Consider the following 18,531-nt stretch of genomic DNA (forward strand, 5'->3'; position numbering starts at 1 on the left):
AAGGATTTGAAAGCAGGGCTTAAGCAGAAAACTATCTCAGCTGCTGGAAGGGACCCCCTTTGCGCTTGAGAAAAATGAACTGACTTGATTATCATCAGCTGAGTGTGCTGCTCTCATTTATGTAGCTCCTAATTATATCAATGACTCTCCAGCAAATTAGAAGCTATAAAGTTTATCAAGATGGCACAGGAAATGGCAACCACTCCAAAAGGACATAATTGCCATGCTCCAAGTTCATTAAATCTCCAAGTGCAGTAATCCAGCTTGAATGAGAATTGATGTGACCCATGTCAACTCCATGTCCCTGTGTGGCTGGTTCTGGGTGATGCTGCCTATTTGAAACGTGTGCTGTCCACATCAGCAGGGTATGAAGCTTTTGCTTTATGTGGTGGGCACCTCCCTCCACAGGACTGCTTTAGAAAAGGACAGTGCTATCGTGCATTTGTGGATGTGTTGAGGAAGATACCCACTGAAGCAACCGAACCAAACATCAGCAGGTTGAAGCTAAATTAGATTATGCCCTATTAAGACCTTTTCTGGTGCAATGGAAGATATGTGCACATACTGGCAAAGCCAGGAGGGTGCAGGGTAACACATTACACACAGGCATACTTAGGAGAGGTGTGTGAGCAGGCTCTGATGCTTGTGTTGCTGCTTCACTGCATCCCAGCAGGACAGAACATGACCACTTTGTCAGTAGGATTGTAGCTGGTATTTCAACAGAGTGCTGCACCAGATGGATGCACTATGGGTCTGGAGCCAGCTTGAGGGCTGACATACTCCTGACAGCAAACTGCACCAACAGAGCAAAATCACCCTCCTTTTCCAAATCTGTGAGCAGAGTCAGTGCTGTCAGTAAAAGCAAAATTTGGGAAATCTGGAATTGGCATGTGAGGTCTGTTGCCAGAGATCTGTGTCAGTGAAGTCAGACACATTCAGGTGTGAACTGGTAAGAGCTGTAAGGCTTAGTGCATCATGGCTTATAGTACAATATATAGGATCCATTCCAGATCCTCTGCAAGACTTGATGTAGCCAAAAACTGGACAAGAAATAAATCAGCAGGTAAACACAATTACAGGTTTGTGTATTCACTTGCTCAACAAGCAAAGACTCAAAACCAGTCTGTTATAATTAAATTGGATAACACAAAGAGGAAAATGCTGTCAGTTTCAGAAGTAACCCTGCAAATAAGCCCTTACATCTAGCAGCCATGCCATTTTGGCAGGTGTACATCACCATCTGCATATGTCACTGCTTTGCTGTGGCTTCAGTACTGGGAGCAAACACAGTAAGCAGCGCTGTACAGTTACAGGGCTGAAAAGCTCCACCTTTGAGTTCCTGCTGATGTCATGATGACAACACAAATGTCCCACTGTGACAGTTTAAATTGTGCAAAATAAAGCTCTATCATACAATTACTACCGCTTGATTACATTATTCAGCCAGTGATGCCACCCAAGGTCCTTTGTGGACAGTTAGCCAAAACAAACATGCAAATAGTTTCAGAAAGGGAACAAAACCTCTAAGGTTTGTATGTATATGCATCAACATAACCACCCCTCAATACCTGTATTTATCTGCCATTTGCACCTACACATGCATGTTGGGAAGTTCAAGAGGGCCCACAAATAGAATTTCTACTTGCACCACCTTTTTTTTCCCTGCAAACACAGAGTTCAACCTCTACCCCAGCTGCCTGTTACATAAAAATGAGCTATGCATTTGGATGGAAGATTTTAAGTGTACATTGATAAATACATGCCACATGTAAAGTCAGCTTTCAAAAACTAGATCACATACATAGCTGATGTCTGAATAGGTCACACATGGCACTACAGAGGTCAATGGAAGCCACAGGAATTGAAGGGAGAATTTCTATTGAAGTCAAAAGGACATGGATCGGATCCAAGCAGAACAGGACGTGACAGTGAGCTCCCTTCTGTGTTAGCTGAGGTAAAAACACAACCACATGTCCAAGTGCAGTTCTTCATCTGGATGTGGAAAGGTCAGCCTGTACTGACTGATGTGATCATTCAAAAATATTTCTAAAGTTCCTAAAATACTTCCCCTCAACAGACAAAGTATTATTTGTGTTACACAGTACTTCTGCTCATGAAACAGCAGATCAAAGTGGCTCAGATTTTGCCCCTAATAAACACAGGTTTCCCAGCAAATACATAACCCCCCTTCTATGAATCCTAAATTGGTGCTGAATTAATATACTCCTTGAACACAAATTTCAGGGCTAACTTGAGCAGATAGCTGTTGTGCAGATGACTTAGTAGCCTACTATTTCATCGATATTTAAATGTTAACCATAATGAAGGCAATAAAACATCTATGGTAACAGCAATTATTTCAGAACAAAGAAGGCCAAACACTGCAAAGGGCACTAATTGACAATGAACTGTCTGCACTACAGCACAGTTGGAGCTGCAGGAATGTAATCCTGCTGCTCTGGTTGTGCACAGCATACAGCTCCCCTGCAGCAGGAACTCTTTGGCTTGTGAATGGGGATGTTCTCAGATAGAGGTGTCCTTCCAAGCAATGACTTTAAAGAGTCTGTGTCCTGACAGGGGTTACAACACAACAGTGGCATTTTTAACACATGAAGATAAGAAATAAATTCTCCTCCATTCATGTGCTAAGCTGTTTCAAGGCCACAGCCTCATTTTGATCCAAATAAGATTCAAACCCACAGAAACAGATGTAGCAACATCAGGAAGCTGTGACAAAGAGAAAACATCCAGAACCTTCTGACTCCTCCCACACTGTATGGGGAAACTTGTATTCTGCTGGGTTCTCCCCAACCTTACACCTACCACCTCTTCCAGAGCCCAGTATACCTTTGTCCCTTGAAAAAGCACTGTCCTCTCATTTAGAAGTCCTCTCCCTGTAAACTATTCACAACCAAAATGCTGAATCAGGAAACTGAGGTTACAGACAATATTATTTATGCCAGCAAACTTCCCACCTTGGGCCGTGATCCTTGTTAGATCTTGCAAGCTAAGCAGAAGCAGACAGCAGCAGCCCTAAGAGTCCTCCAAGGACTACTTGGAAGATGCATAACGTGGGATCAGCAGTCTTTGAGGTGGTGCATCTTCCACCGGCATGAACTGTCACAGTCCCAGTCCCATTGACTTCAATTTACAACCCCAGAGGAGCTGCTCTACTAACTCACTGCTCTTCCAGTTGCCCAAACTGGTTAGAGGCACACATGGAGCTGCTTTCTCCTTCTGAAGAATAAAGCTGATTTATAGCCCCCACTAATCAGAATGTTTTTAAAGGGAAGAATGCTCACTCTGCAATCCTGTCACAACTTCAGAACAATTATCTATCTCCTTCCTCAAACTTTCTGTGCAAATTTAACTACATTTCCCTTCTCTTTTGCCTTGATCCAAATTCATGTACACTGCTGTAGTTCCCTGACAAGTTGTTGTTAATTCCAGACTCAATGTAATTAGTTTAAAATCATTAACCTGTAGAAGTGATTGGCATGTGTTTAAAATAATATTTATGCATTATTCTTTACTCCTTTCTCCATCCCTGGAATAAGAATGCTGGTGTTCAGAACTACATAAGAGTCAGGAAAAAAATCTATTCCTAATGTTAAAAGAAATCATAAAACTTTTATGGAAGATACTTTGGAAAAAAAAGGAAATAATTTTAATTCTGAACCCTACTAACATGACAAATACTTTATATTTATATTTATTAAGCATCCTTTCATGTTCCCTGGCCTAATTCAGAGAGCTGAAACCCCAGGCTGCCAGGTCAGTAGTCAAACACTCTCAATTCTGTAAATTAGAATACACAGACATTTTGTTTCTCTTACTTGGAATTCAATTGATAATGTAATTAAGAGCATATAATGAATATCAGAGTGCCTGGTGGCTTACTGAGCTGAGTAATAACACTTTCATTACAATATATCCACCTGCTCCGCTCCACTGAAGTACCACACACGAACCAAAATGATCTTTTGGCAACAATACCAGAAAAAGTTATCCAATATAACATAATTATCTGAAATATTAACATTTCATGTTGTCAATTAGTACTTCAATACGTACACTGTAAAACAGTGCTTTCCCCTCACATTTTAAATGGGTTAGGTCTTTTGCTAGGTGTAGAACACTGATGACCATGCCACCTGCCACAGCCCGGCTTAAAAAAGTTATGGTGTCCTATTCTATCATTGGCAAAAGGAAAAGCTACTAGGTAAATGTCCACTTTTCTAAGAACAAGGTGTTTACATAACATGAACAAGTTACTAGCTGTGCATCAGCACAACACCCACAATCTGAACGGGTTAAAATGAAAGAGGAAGGGGAGCATTTGCCCTATGCTGAAGATACCCTTTGTTTTTGACAGTAAGAGAGCCTGATTTTCTTTCACATTCCAATTCTGCAGCTGATTAGTGCAAACAGCTAATCAAATTGAGAATTTATATGGTAGATTAAATTTTTGATTAATGCTTTTCCCCAGGCCTTGATAAGTATCTACCACAGATCCTGGAAGGTGTGCTTGTGCTGGCCATTCCAGCTTTTGACACACGCCAGGCTGCTTTTTGTGTCACATTTGGCTGATCACAGGACACTGCAGCATTTGAAAAACTCTCAGTTAGAAAAAAATATTTAGACCTATTTCTTGATAGGCAAATGGTGAAAGAGATCTCAGAAAAGGCATCGATTGATTTATTGTATTTTTAGCTTTGAATGACTTTTACATTTGGGCGGTAGAGATTCTTTACAGGCTTCTAATATACAGGGTCTGGCAGCAGGAACCCTGCAAACAACCATCCTCGTCTGGCAGTACACATTCCCGTGTGTCTGTGGGCTTGACTCAATCTTAAACAGTGATGCTCTTTTCCCTCTTCCTGCTGAAACTCCCTCAACACCCTGTGGAAAGAGCACGGTGCCGAGTTAGCGTGCTCCGTGACAAACCTCTGTTTTGCAAGGGAGACTTTGAAATAGAGCAGAAAAGCAAAGGGATGAAGCTGGTGGGGAGCAGCCCCACTGTCAGGCGGTGCAGCACTGGTAGCACGAACACGGCGAACATTTCCTTCTGTCTCCTCCAATTACAGCAGGGCTTTATCACAGCACGCTGGTTGGCTGTGTATGTAATCCGTGTGTTGTGTGTCCATAACACCATGTAATTGGGCCTAATGCAAGATTATTATCTATGTGCATGCAACGGATAGCTACAAATGGTGCATCTGCAGGCTTGTACCGCTCCCAAGAGCGAATTACCGTCATACTCCCTGATTACTGCTTCTCCCACGACTGCCATGCTTTCCAGGCTTCCTATCCCCAGTGCAACTATACATCCAGTAAATGAGACCAGGAAATTTATTAAGACTCAACCCAGGCATCTCCAAGCACAATTAGGCCTCTCATGTAAATAGTTCTCTTGATAATGTTATTTCTGTTCAAAAGCAGGTGAACTGGTACAAAACCAGATTTTGCAGCTCAACCAAAGTTGCCAGGAGCCCAGATGGTAACACAATAGTTCAGGCCCGACAGTTACAGAAAGGCAACTTCTCCAAGTTGTTGGTAAACAACTCTCCAAATATTGGTAAATAAAAAAACCATGGAGGAATCTTTTTTGATACTGCTGAATGCATGCAAGATTAAACACCTCTATCAGTATTTATGCACATAAAGCGGAGGATCTTGGGGTCTGTCTGAAATACTAGAGATGAAAAATATATTTGGGTGACTGCATTACCAGCAAAATTTAATACTAACAGTGACAGAAGCTTAGACATCTACATTAGCAAATTCATATCACTTAAACCCCTCTCCAACAACATAAAAAGTCATTGCAAAGGGAAAGAAATTACTTTGTTCTTGCATTCAATGAGGGTTAATTAAAGCAGTAACAGGTTTAAATTTCAGAAATGGGAGTTTTGATCAGATACAGGGGAAACGTTTCTTACAAAGCAGCAAAAATGCAGAAAAGAGCTGTTGGAGTGTGCAGCCATCAGTTGTGGAAGCCTGTAATAAAGAACTAAATGAATCACTGTCAGAAGCGGCATAAGACTCTATGGTCCTACCCTTTGGTGGGACAACAGATGACAACTTCACACCCCTTCCACCCCTTATGCACCCCTCTAATATAACCAACAGCAGAGGTGTTTCACCAATTCCAAAAAGTGAATCTAAATATATTTTTAGTAACAGAACCAAGACTTGAATTTTATACCCTGCCATAATTAATGTCTGTAATTAACTTTGCAATTGCAGGGTGAAAGGAGTTATATTTTCAATAGCTGTAAAGAGCTATTTTTCACATAGCTCAGAAGAATTTGAATTAAATTAAATATTTACTGCTTCTCGTGGTCTCCGGTGAAAAAGCAAAATGGCTTGGGCACTCGATCCCTCGGCACTAAGCACAGTCATTACCTTTGCCTTTCAAGGCACTCTCCTTAAGCAAGGTCCAAAACTCAACTGGATCTCTTCAGAATTTTGGTGAATCCTGAGTGCCTCTTGAGCTCAATTCTTTCATCTCCCCACAGACTGTTTAAGTTAAAGCTCACAACTATCGTGTGGGCATATAATGAAAGCAACTGATGCTGCACTGATTAATCCATTACTCTCAACTGTTAGAAAACATAATGATCTCACAAGGGGCCTCATTCGCTGACATACAGCAGTAGAGCTCTGATCTGACACCTCAAATGAGCAGCAAAAGCAATAACAGCTGGGTTTTTGTCTCAATATTTGTACCCAATTCTAAAAATGAGTTGGCACTACACAAGTGCTATTTTTAAACACAATGTTAGCCCAGGCAAATAATCTTCTAAATAGTCTCCAGGTGACACATAAAATCCACTCAAATAAATAAAAATAACTAGTTGCCAATTTGCAGTTTCTGTTCTACTGTGGGTCTTTCACTGATGTGTTCACAAACGTTCTCACCCCAGCAACAGGAGAGGCTCTAGCACTGTGAACTTGGGATGCTGACACCAGAAATATGACTAGTCTCAAGGATACAGAGGAAAGAAAATGTTCTTTTGGGAAACATATGAAAAAATAAATAAGGTTAGCATGGAATTATGCACAAAACTACCAGCAACATTTACTGCTACAATTGCCGGGTTCCTTCCACCCTGGGGCTGATTTAAATTTGCATATAACTGTCAGATTTTAACTATTTAAGCTTATTATAAAGGCCAGATGTTTATGGCAGATTTTTTCCCCCTTGAAGGAGTGAGATTACTTTCAAAAACATCAGGCTTTGAGGAAACTGAGTTATTGGAATAACAGATCCTTTTTTTTGGTCTTTTAAATGCCTGTTGTATCACTCAGCAAGAACCAGAGTGATCACATTTGGCTGCAGCTATAACTTCAGGGTATATTAACTTAAGTCCTGTAATTGCTGCATTAACTGTCCCTAGAGACTGTCTTGGCTGGAGTCTATGGGACTGGTGAGGTCAGGAGCAGAGGAGAGGGAAATGAAGGACCCCCAGCTAATAAAATGGTTGGGCAAGCTATCTGGCTGAAGAGATTTGGAACAGGAATCAGTGCAAACGGGTAAAAGAGGGCAGGAAAAAAAACTCCCACAGGCTTGTGCAATCGAAGATTGTACCATCATATGCATACAAGTGGGACCAAAATGAAGGATTCTGGTGAGCTGTGTCCGAGGACTCATACCAAAACCTTCCCAGTTTAGCCCTGCATTGATGTTGTACATACATACACACATCAGTGTGCCAGAATTTGCTTACTTATACTGACATGCAGATTAAAAAAATGCTAAACCAAGACAAAGTACAAAACAGAATATCATAAAGATGAGCTAAGATGAGGTAAAATATAAAATAGTCGAGGTTATACAGAGAATGAGGGTACACAGTCCATGCAGGATCTATGAGCTGTACAAAATACAAGTATTAGATGCATCTCCCACTTTTTGGGAGATCCTGTGCCCAGTGAGAGTTGAAAAAGCTTTTTAGAGATATTTCAGTCAGCTTTTCAATCTTTCACATGACATTCTAATTCTAGGCAGAAAATACAAATTCAATCCAGCCTGAATGAAAAATTTAGTTATAAAAGCACTGGTGCAAAGACAAAGGAATGCAACCTGAAATTACTCTGCCACTGCTTCATTTGTAAATTATGGATTCTCCAGTGGGTTAGTTTTATAAACTCAAAAATGGCACAACAAACACTGCCTTGATTGAAAAACAAAACAAAATGGAAAAAAACCCAAAACTATGAACCTAAAACTCTAAGACATTCTTTCAAGTCTTTGCCCAAAGGCTACCCATTTTTCAGCATACTGTATTGGGAATGACTGCTGTGGCTCTAACTCCCAATGATATCCATGATTTTCTTTAAGCACTTGGAAAAAGGAAAATATTTGTACAAACAATAAATGTTTTACATCGTTAGTGTGGTTTTGATGCTTCTCTAAGGCACCCAGTTTTCAGGGTGCCTATATTATTATTGGTATTATTGCCTATAACCACCAGGAAAAAGCCCAGCTACCATAACATCCAGACCAATGTCCACTGAAGTCAGTGCAAAATCTGTGGCTGACTTCAGCAGGGAGTGAATTAAGTCCCTGCAACTCGTTTACTAAGATGCAGATTTTCAGAGGAGCTACAGCAATCAAAACCAGAATTGTTTTCAATTTCAACTCACCCATATTTTGTTTTGCAGATTCATTTGAAAATCATGTGTTCAACAACTTCATAGAACTAAATTAATAATAGAATTATATTACTTTGATACATATTAATTGCTAAATAGATATTTGCCTTCTTAAAAATAAATATATAAATATATTAGGTCATACAGAGATATCTCTTACTAAAGTTGGCATTACCCAACAACTGCATGCACGTCAGGTACTGTAGTTTATGGATTCTGTGCTACTCCTACCACAATCAATGGAAACTGGATTGAGTTTTCGATGCATACAAAGGTCTGTAAGCCTGCTAGAGTGTATTTATGGAAAGGATGAAAAAGAATCAACAGGACAGGATTAGATCATACAAACCTTAAGCCTGATGCATCAGTACTTCAACAAAATAAAATGGTTTCTCAAGTTCCTGCCTGAACAGTTGTTTCTGTTTCAGCCTTTCTGAAGCTAAAGCAGTCTTATAAATTATTATTTGGCTTTATAATTTGAAAGCAGCAAGTTCTTTTAGCCACTTCATCAGGCTGAAGGCATTTAATGATGGAGATTTTCCAGAGTTCTGTCAGCTGAGTGCTGTGGCTTTCTTACAGGACTCTACCAAAAGAAATTCTGAAGGAAGTGATTACCTTTGGATTAGAAAGCGCCAGTAGTGTTTTAATTTGTCCCATTTTGAGCACACTGCAACCTTAGTTCTATAACTTTAGAGAAAAAGCCTCTCTCGATAGATTTCCCTACCAAAGCGAACACATCCTTTTCATACTTGCTGGTGTAGCACATCCAGGAACAGAAAAGCCATTCCTAACAGCAGACAGAAATTAGATGTCTTCTCAGAGCTAGAAAAAGTGTCCAAAAATGGACTTCTGCCTCCATTGTGAGGGTCTACGTGACTATAATCAACCTCTTTGGGAGGGTCATGGTTCCATTCTGTTGCTAACTCATCAAGTGCCGCAATGCGGCACTGCCTGTGGAACTGCAGATCCCTGCAAGTCCCATGCTGACCACTGGGACCAAAGGAGGGGCGAGCTGGCACACCCCATGTATGCAGCAGACAGCTCCTTAAGAAGCAGAAATACAACAATGAAGAGAAATGGCACTAGCAGCAGTTTAGCCTGTGTGTCTCTGCAAAAGGTTTTACAAAAGCCTTTTAAGAGGCAGGCAACTGGTATCTGTGAAGAATGGGTTACCAGAACCCCTGGTTTCCATTTCCCTCCCATGGCGGACCTGCAAGTCCTGAAGGAAAAATAATTCCTCTTGTTTCCCTTGCCAGAGCAGTCCTCCTCTCTTAGGAATCCAATGTCTTAGCTGCCCCTGGGCTCCCAAAATCACTAGTATTCCCACTGGGAGAGGGCAGCAGGAAGAGATCTTTCACATCTCTGGCAACATGACAATGCACATGGTGTGGCACAGAACAGCAAGGACAAACCCCAACTTTTTACAGTAGAGGGAGGAAAAGAAGCAAATGTTGTAATGACAGAACTTCACTGTTACTGCCAAAAATGTCTCCCCAAAATGCAAGAGATGCAGACTGTATTTGTGAAATAGGTTTCATATTCGTACAGTACTTGATGCAATCCATCCATACTGGAAATTAAGGTTAATAGATGGGCTAAGACAAATCCCAATGAACAAAGTAGGGAATGTTTGAGATACAGACTGTATGAACAGTTCTTAACAAAAGTTACATTTATAGAGGAATGAAATGCTCTGAAAGAACAAAGACAACACATAGCTCTTAGACAAGGGCAATTACATGTTTCTTGGTGAAGCTGGAAAGGAATCTGCTTTCCATCAGGATTTTCTTTTAATAATACGCTAGACAGTGCTGGTGTGTATCACAAAATATGCTTAAACCCACCTACCTTTCCAGTCCTTAAATCTCTCCCAAATGCCACCTACCCACGAGAAGCAGCAACACCTGCTTATATTCATGCATCCCCATGCAACCCAGCTAAGAAACCACAACGATTTGAATAGCAAATACTCACAGCGTTTCATTTGCCTTCAGTCCTCAGAGCGAAAAGGTGCAAAATGAAATACACACAGAAAGAACTTCGAAGCGCTCATGGTCTATTCACGAATACTCTACAAGTGTGAGAAGCAGCTAAAGAAAAGGAGCGTTCCCCACACATGGCTGTTTCTCTGCAGTATCTGCATGCGTACAAAACAAAACGTAACTGCCATTGTGGAGGGTCTGTCCTAACTGCTTCAGCCCAAGTATCAGCTGAAGTGGCGCACCTGATTGCTAACACCCTAGCCATGGAGGGGAAGACAGGATGTCTCACAGATAAAATGGACCCAACCCTTTTAAGACATCACTGAAATTGCCCAAGGAGCCAGTAAGAAGCTTGGGTGCTCGCGCAGTGGACTACCCCCCTCCGCAGAGCCCGCCCAGCCCATAACCTCCTTTTGCACCAACGGGGGATTCTCGGTGGCCTTCAGGCGTCGTCGCAGAGATGCTGCATTGCGGCAATTTATCGATTGCAGTAACCAAGTCCAAAGGCGAAAGCCATGAACAAGACCTGCTTTCCCATCCTCCTTTCTCCCAACAAAGCGCTTTTGGTGACATACAATCTAAGAATCTAGTGGCAAAAGATGCAAAAGCAAATCCAAATTACCAATCTACTGAACAAAGAGCTAGTTCAGTATACACTCACACAACCACCAACCTACCTTCCGCAATGTTCTCTTCTATTTCAGCCCTCAGGTAAACCCCAGTCTCAGCCATAGGCAAATCAGCACAGCTACCTCACACCACCTAGCACCGTGAAGACAAGAGAGATGCCAACCAGCTTTATAAATAAATGGCACTCCTGTCCATTGTTTCCTTCAGTGGCTTTACACAGCCATCCCCCTTCATGCACTTTCAATTGATGATGCTATTTTCTGAGCTATCTCTGCACTACTCCAGATCAACACAGTACCTTCACAAGGGTTTCTGGATGACGGCACAGCTTTAAAAAATTATTTCCAAGGATCTGCAGATGTCCTAAGTGTGGTCATCTGTCACTTGTACATACTAAACCAGTGCAGCTGGACTGTTCACCCCAAAGAGAAATGTAAGCAATGTCATTCTATTTCAAAAGTATTGAACCAGTTAACATGATATTGCCTCATTTACAATAACTACATTAACATAGAAATTGTGATTATTTTGCTCCAAATTACTTGAAAAATTGGTTCACACCTCCACCCATAGTGTGGCTTTTATTTTTCTTTAAATGCAGAACTGGATATGCTATGTAAAAGAAGTCTAATTTACACTAATCCTATGCCTTTCTTTTTAAAGTTTGCATGTTTTTCCCAATTTAACCTTCTCATCATATATACTTACACACATATATACCCTTGTATTATGTGCATAACCTTGTGAAAAACAGGGAAAAAAAGACACTACTTGATTGTCAGACCAGGAGCTTCTACCTTTGGTGTTTTTTTTTCCCCAGGTGCAGATATAATTATCTAGTACTTCACCTGCAAGCTACCTATCTACATATTACTGGTTTAATTTCTGATTTCCTGTAGATAATATTATTGTCCCAGCTAAAAATATTGGATCATGGTATTAAGAAGTCATGCGTACTCCCCTTATCCCAGCAGTTACTGTTCAAGGTTAAATATCTGACACAGTGCTTGAAGTGGTAGATCAACAGAGTTCCTGTCATAATTTTACTCCCTTCTTCTAGGCAAACCAGGCTTTTGAGTCTCCTCTTGTATAAAGGTTGCCTACAGCACAGAGCCTTTGTCTGTGTTGCTCTATTTACTGAGCAGGACAAAAGCAATCTCTAAAAAAGACAAAACATTTATACTCCTATAGATGACAAATGAAACATTTTAATTGCACACACACACATAGAAGGTAACCTGCATTCTGCATTTTGATTTTTTTTTAAATAGTAATTTTGGTTTTGCTGTTGTGGTGACTGACCCCAAAGGGAGTGCAGTAGTTCCCACATTTGTCACCAGTGTTGGACCCCAAACAGTGTCACAGAAGGACTGAGGATGTCTTGGTATGTTTGACATTGATATCACAGAAAATTGTGCTACACAGACATGCAGTCTCCTCCCCCAGCCCAAAAAGGTTTATTAATGCTGACAGAATTACATCCAGCTACTGTAGTATCATCCCAGCTACTTTGGGGAGTCATATAAACAATGAATTGCAAATTATGGCTATGACTGCTCATCTACCCTGGACTTGTTACTTTCCCTCAGAACTCTGTCATCACCTCAACTTGATCTGCAAGGAGTTTTATTCCCACCATAGTCTTCAGCTCAGCTTTTGGTTAAGGTGTTGAGCCACATGTCTGTACTAAATATACAGTTGAGTGTCCTCTGGATTAAGTCGTTCACATTCATTTGACTTTCAACAGTCAAAATGCTTGTTCTACATCTTTTATATTACTGATGAAGAAACTGTATTAGTCAAAGGGGAGAGAGGGCAGGTCGCAAGATAAGCAGAGCATGCAAATGAAACAATTAATATCATGGGAGAGAAGGTTTGCCAGAAATCTCTCTCCTGGAGTTCTGACTTGGGAGTCTCCTGAAGCAATGACTGCAGCACCATTAAAGAGCTGATGCTACACAAGCCATAAAACCAGGCTTCCTCACAAAGCATTTTGGTCAGTGACTCAAAAAAGTACTAATTCTAACCTGGCACTGCTCTTATCTTGATAAGTTCTGCAGCCTGCATAGCTCTAGGCTATTCTTAAAGGGAAAAAATGCTCAAACCTAATGGGAGCAGGAAAAGAGAATGAGCACAGCATTCAACCACTACATATGCTCCAGGAGGGTAAAAATCCATCTTTCCTAAATATGTAATAGAATTAGGCATCCACACCAAAGCTTGATAGAAACGTTCATCAATTTGCTGGGACATGCCTGGGAATACTGCAGTATTAGCAAACTCATTGATCAATAAATTTATGCAAATATATTCTCCCCATAAAGAGAGAGTTACATCACATCTGTAACAGGCACCAGTGATTTTCAGCAGCTCTCCCTTGCCCACTCTTATTTTATCTCAGCTGGTTTTTGACATAAAGCCTGTCACCACAGTGCCATCTGGATAGTGTTCCTTTCACTATGCTGTACTTCCAGCCTCACATTTTGGAATATGAGGTTATCTCAGATTTCATTTCCATATCTTGAGCAATGATACCAGATCCCCCACTGACATGTATCAGCAAATAAAAACATTCCTTATCAAGCAAGCATGTAAGCACCCCATCTTTCCTCCCTCAAGTCTTTAATTATATGTCTCATTTCACTAGGGTCCACTGGGGCTGCAGCACCTTTCTCAAAGTTCTTCAGAAAAGGCATTTCTGTAATTAATCTTATCTCTAGCTGATTTATATAACAAACAGCAGCCAGGTTCTTAAGGAGCACTTCTCCTTCCCTTAAAGATCTACAGCGGTACAAGAGGCAAGAAGAACGGGAAGGGTATAAACTCAGTAATGGAGTAAAGAAAGATTGAAATGAGGACTTGTCCACAGATAACATTTCTCAACTGCCAAACTGACTTTTGTTCTTCCTCTGGCACAACCTGGTTGCCTGTGATACCAGCTCAACACAGAAAATGGAGGACACTTCACAAAACCAAATTCCTTGTTTTGCACCTAACTTGACCTAACTGGTAGATGCTTCAATTACTTGTATACTGCCAGTGGTTACTCCTTTCAGTTTTGTTTCCAGGACACGTATTATGTACCTGCTGACTGATGAAATAACTACGGATTCTAAATCCATCTTACTTACTCACACGCATTTCAGCTAACGTATATCCTCGAGTGAAAAAAAACCCAAACACAAAAGCCCTGAATCATGTTAATTTTACTGTATGAGAAAGTAAACCAGCTATGCCCACCATTTAAAACAGAAATCTGATTTTTATTATTGCATTTGGGTATTTTGGTATCAGTTAGAGGAACACAATTTAGAGAGTTCAAATTTGATCCTGATTGCCTTGACCGATCACAATTTCCAGCAAGATAGAGGAGGAAATCACATTTGTGTGGCATTTTCAAGCCTTCATTAAGCAATGACATCTCATATATTTAGAATTATGTCAGGACTTTCTCTCCCTGACTCTTCGGATTGGGAAAGCAAATAAAAATCTTCTATCTAGGTAAGACATGCCCAGAATTACATTTTGCAAATAACCAAAACTGACTATATATCTGAGCATCTAGCATGCTGAAGACAATCCTAGGAACAATTAAATCCAGACTGTAGCAAAAAATAATGATCTGTGTTCAGCAAAGGTCTTGAAAGTTTGCTAAGACAAAGAGCAGTGTGCATTATCAGCACACTGTGACATCTCCATTGGAAATGGCACAGATGACTGATTTTTTAATGAAACAGAATCCTAACAGGAACTGATTTGATTCGGAAATGGAAAGTATGAATAACCCTATTCCACTTGTAAAATGCTTGCAATGACTGGAGATGTCAGACACCACACAGCACAAGTGGGGGATGCTGTCTGCAGCTGGTCTGACAGATCGCAGTGTGTCCGGCTGAACACCACTCGCTGCTGAATTGAGATCAGAACCAATGTGTGGCACTTCTAGTTGGGTGCTTGTCTGAACATGGAACGGTCAGGAACAAATGTCTGGAGAGAAAAGGTTTAGATATAAACACCAATGGAACAATTTTATTTCCAGGACTCTTATTTTCAGGGATGGAAGGTTGGTGTGTTTTCATTTTTTAACATGAAAAATGAATTGTTTATTTTTTCATTTTTATTTTAAAGATCAAATGCTTATTTGAGTTACAACTTAGAGCTGCTGTGAACACTTGGGTGCATTTCTTTGTTACTATTTGTGTGTAAATTGCCAGGACTTTGCACACTAAAGAGCCCAGAATGGCGGATTGGTGAGGGCATATCTAGTTGCTGCAGACTCAATGACTCAGTGAGCCAGCGCTCACTTGCTTCAAAAAACCTAGAGAAAATCATGAAAGGACTTTGAGACTCAGAAATATTACATGAAAGATCTACAGCAAATAACATGACCAACAACAAAATACTCAAAATCATTCCATACTAGCTCTGTAGAGCAAGAATTCATTTGTTTTCTTTAAAAGAATACCATCCACTAGACCCCTTAGGATTAGCTCTTGGTATGATAAAATCTGTTGGATTCAGGAAGTTTTTATACAAAAAAACTGCAATGAATAAACTGTGTTCAAGCTCCACTCCCTCTGGCTATCACTACAAAATAGAAGGGAAATCAGCTTTTATAATACCAAGTGAGGAAATGCTTCACCTAAGTTGCAACAGTGACTTGTAATTCTTTCTGCCCACTGTACATGGCACAAATGCCATGTCGCCATAATTTTCAAACCACTCCAGAGGGGCTAAACAATGATAAACAAATTAAAAGGGGTCTTGGCCAAACTGAATCCTGTATCTTACTGAGAAATGGATCCTAAAACAAGAAGTAATGCTTAGCACCCCCACTCTAATGACAATAGCACGTTCATTCACAGAGTGTTACTAGTTTGTCCAGTTTGACTGAGCTTGCTGAACCAGCTTGAAAGTACTTCCTTTTATTTATGCATCCTAAGAGACTGAAGGTGAAATTCTCAGCTCTAAGAGACTTCTGTCTCCTACGTTTCATAATTTTTAACATTTGGAAATGAACCTATGGAGTAATTTCTAATCTACAAAGGAGATGTACAATATATTGCCATGCAATGTAAGGAATACTGGACAATTATTCTGAAGAATTCTTCTGGGTTTTCGGTTTTGTTTTGTGAGGGTTTTAGAGTAATCTTTAAACTGCTTACAGCTACACTAATATCTATTTCTTAATAATATTGTTATTGCCAGATATTGCCACAGGACATGAGTAAAGAATAACTGAGCAGAAAACCTTCTCTTACCAAAAATGGCACCTTAGCTAGCGAAAGCTTCACAACAGTTTTCTTCATCCTTTCTGCATGTTTCTATCCCAACAGGTTAAAAGCTTTTGCCACCCACCTCTTCCCACCTTATTGCTGTTTCAGGGGTTGCACATCCCTTTCTGTGTCTTGGAACGTAAGAACAAACCCACTGAAATATGCTGTACTGTCTTACAAAATGGGGGAAATGAAGAACATCAACAAGAAAAATCCCTATTTGATCAACAGACTAAATCCAAAATGAACAAAAAATGGCAAAAATGAAGAAAAGCAGCCCTGATGCAAAACTAAACAAAGATGTTTAAGTAAGAATGGTAGTTCTGCATGTAATTTCTCAGACATTATTTTCACCTTGTTGCAGGGACAAAGACAATCAGCAGAAGGCACCAAACCACTTCATACTCAACCGTTTCCTGCTTTTAACCCAAAACTCAGAGTCACAAGTAGCTCTTGGCAGCTGCATTATGGTCTACACAGGTCAGATCATAGGATCCGGGATACCTTTTGATATATTTGAAACACAGAAGCTCAGAAATGATCAAAGAATTGTGTTTGTACTGAGAGCCACAGTCAGTGTCATGGTCTGGTCCAATCTTCAGCTTTTAGCACAGAATCATACAACTGGTTTGGGTTGAAAAGACCTCTAAGATCATTGAGTTCAGCTGTCAACCCAATACCACTATGGCCGTTAAATCATGACCCAGCATGTCATGTCTACATGTTTTTTTGAACACATCCAGGTGACTTCACCACTTCCCTGGGCAAAGAGAGCTGCTCACTGCACCATTAGATGTTGAATGAGTCACAAATTGAGTCTTGTTTTCATCTCTGCCTCTGTGCTATTTGTTGGTGCAGCAATGTACATCATGGAAAAGGAAAATAAAAGTAATAAATGGAACCAGCTTGTTGATAAGCACAAATAAGTAGCAGGAACCATGGAGTGTTCTTCACTTTGAAGGATAAGTCCACAACTTCCTTCTATTCCCTTATCTACCAAATCACCAAGCTCTCTGCACTCACACTTTTTTGAGGAGTTCAAGGTGAACAGTGCAACCCAGAAAACAAAGTGTGCTTAAAGAAGGTGTTCCTAATTTTTAGCCTTTTCTTGAGCAATCTTGTCTCTGTCCTGTCTACAGAATTTGGGATTCCGTAGACAGGTGGGTGTGCAGAAATGAAAATGTTTGATATCAGAAAGGTCACAAGATTTTATTATGATAAAGGAGGAGTGCATTATTTTAAACCCTTGTAAACAGCTAATCACGATCTGGTTTTGGCAGGTTGGTTACATGTTTTCTATTCACTGCATTACAGGTTAAAATATATCTGTGCAAAATACATAGTGGGACTGAAATGATGAAATTTGGTTTCACTTGTAAATAATATTTGATGGTTCAAATGGCTTTAATTTGTAACACTTATGACTGTTTTATAATGTAAGAAATTGCTTTCTCCGGGGCATTAAGCAAATGTATTTTGATAATGAGATGAAATACTCAAAATTTCTTTGAAAAAAAGAACTTGGGAGAATTTTCAGATTAGCCTGGAAGTATTAAACTCACATTTTGTGGCTGCAAGAAAAGTAGCTTTAGAAATAGATACTATCAATCTATTTTCTCATCTTTTAGCATCAAGATTGATTTTTCCTGTAGCAGTATGTCTGTGCTGAAAATTAAAAATGCATTAAAGAACCGATTATGATCTATTTCATATATTCTCCTATTCTTCCACCTACAAATAACTGGCATAGAATTAACCAAGGAAAAGCAGAGAGGTAAATAAACTAATTGCACATTTACTGCATCCCAATAACTTTTCAAGAGCCTGAAGAACTCAGTTTATTACCAAAAAAAAAAAAAAGCTCCATTAATTGTCCAGCCTTTTTCAGTGACAGTTACAGAACAATCTGCTTCAGAGTGGAGGACTGCTTCACTCTCTGTGGATATGGACAATCAGTCCATCAAAAACAAATAAAAGAAGCC

General features: G+C 40.0%; 1 protein-coding gene across 3 annotated transcripts in view; it reads right to left on the reverse strand.

The window, feature by feature from the left end:
* SLIT3 (slit guidance ligand 3) overlaps positions 1–18,531 on the reverse strand; it is a 525,031-nt gene that overhangs the window by 199,660 nt on the left and 306,840 nt on the right. The gene's annotated exons all lie outside the window — the stretch shown is intronic.

This window comes from Pogoniulus pusillus, chromosome 22 (genome assembly GCF_015220805.1).
Source record: "Pogoniulus pusillus isolate bPogPus1 chromosome 22, bPogPus1.pri, whole genome shotgun sequence".
Taxonomy (NCBI): domain Eukaryota; kingdom Metazoa; phylum Chordata; class Aves; order Piciformes; family Lybiidae; genus Pogoniulus; species Pogoniulus pusillus.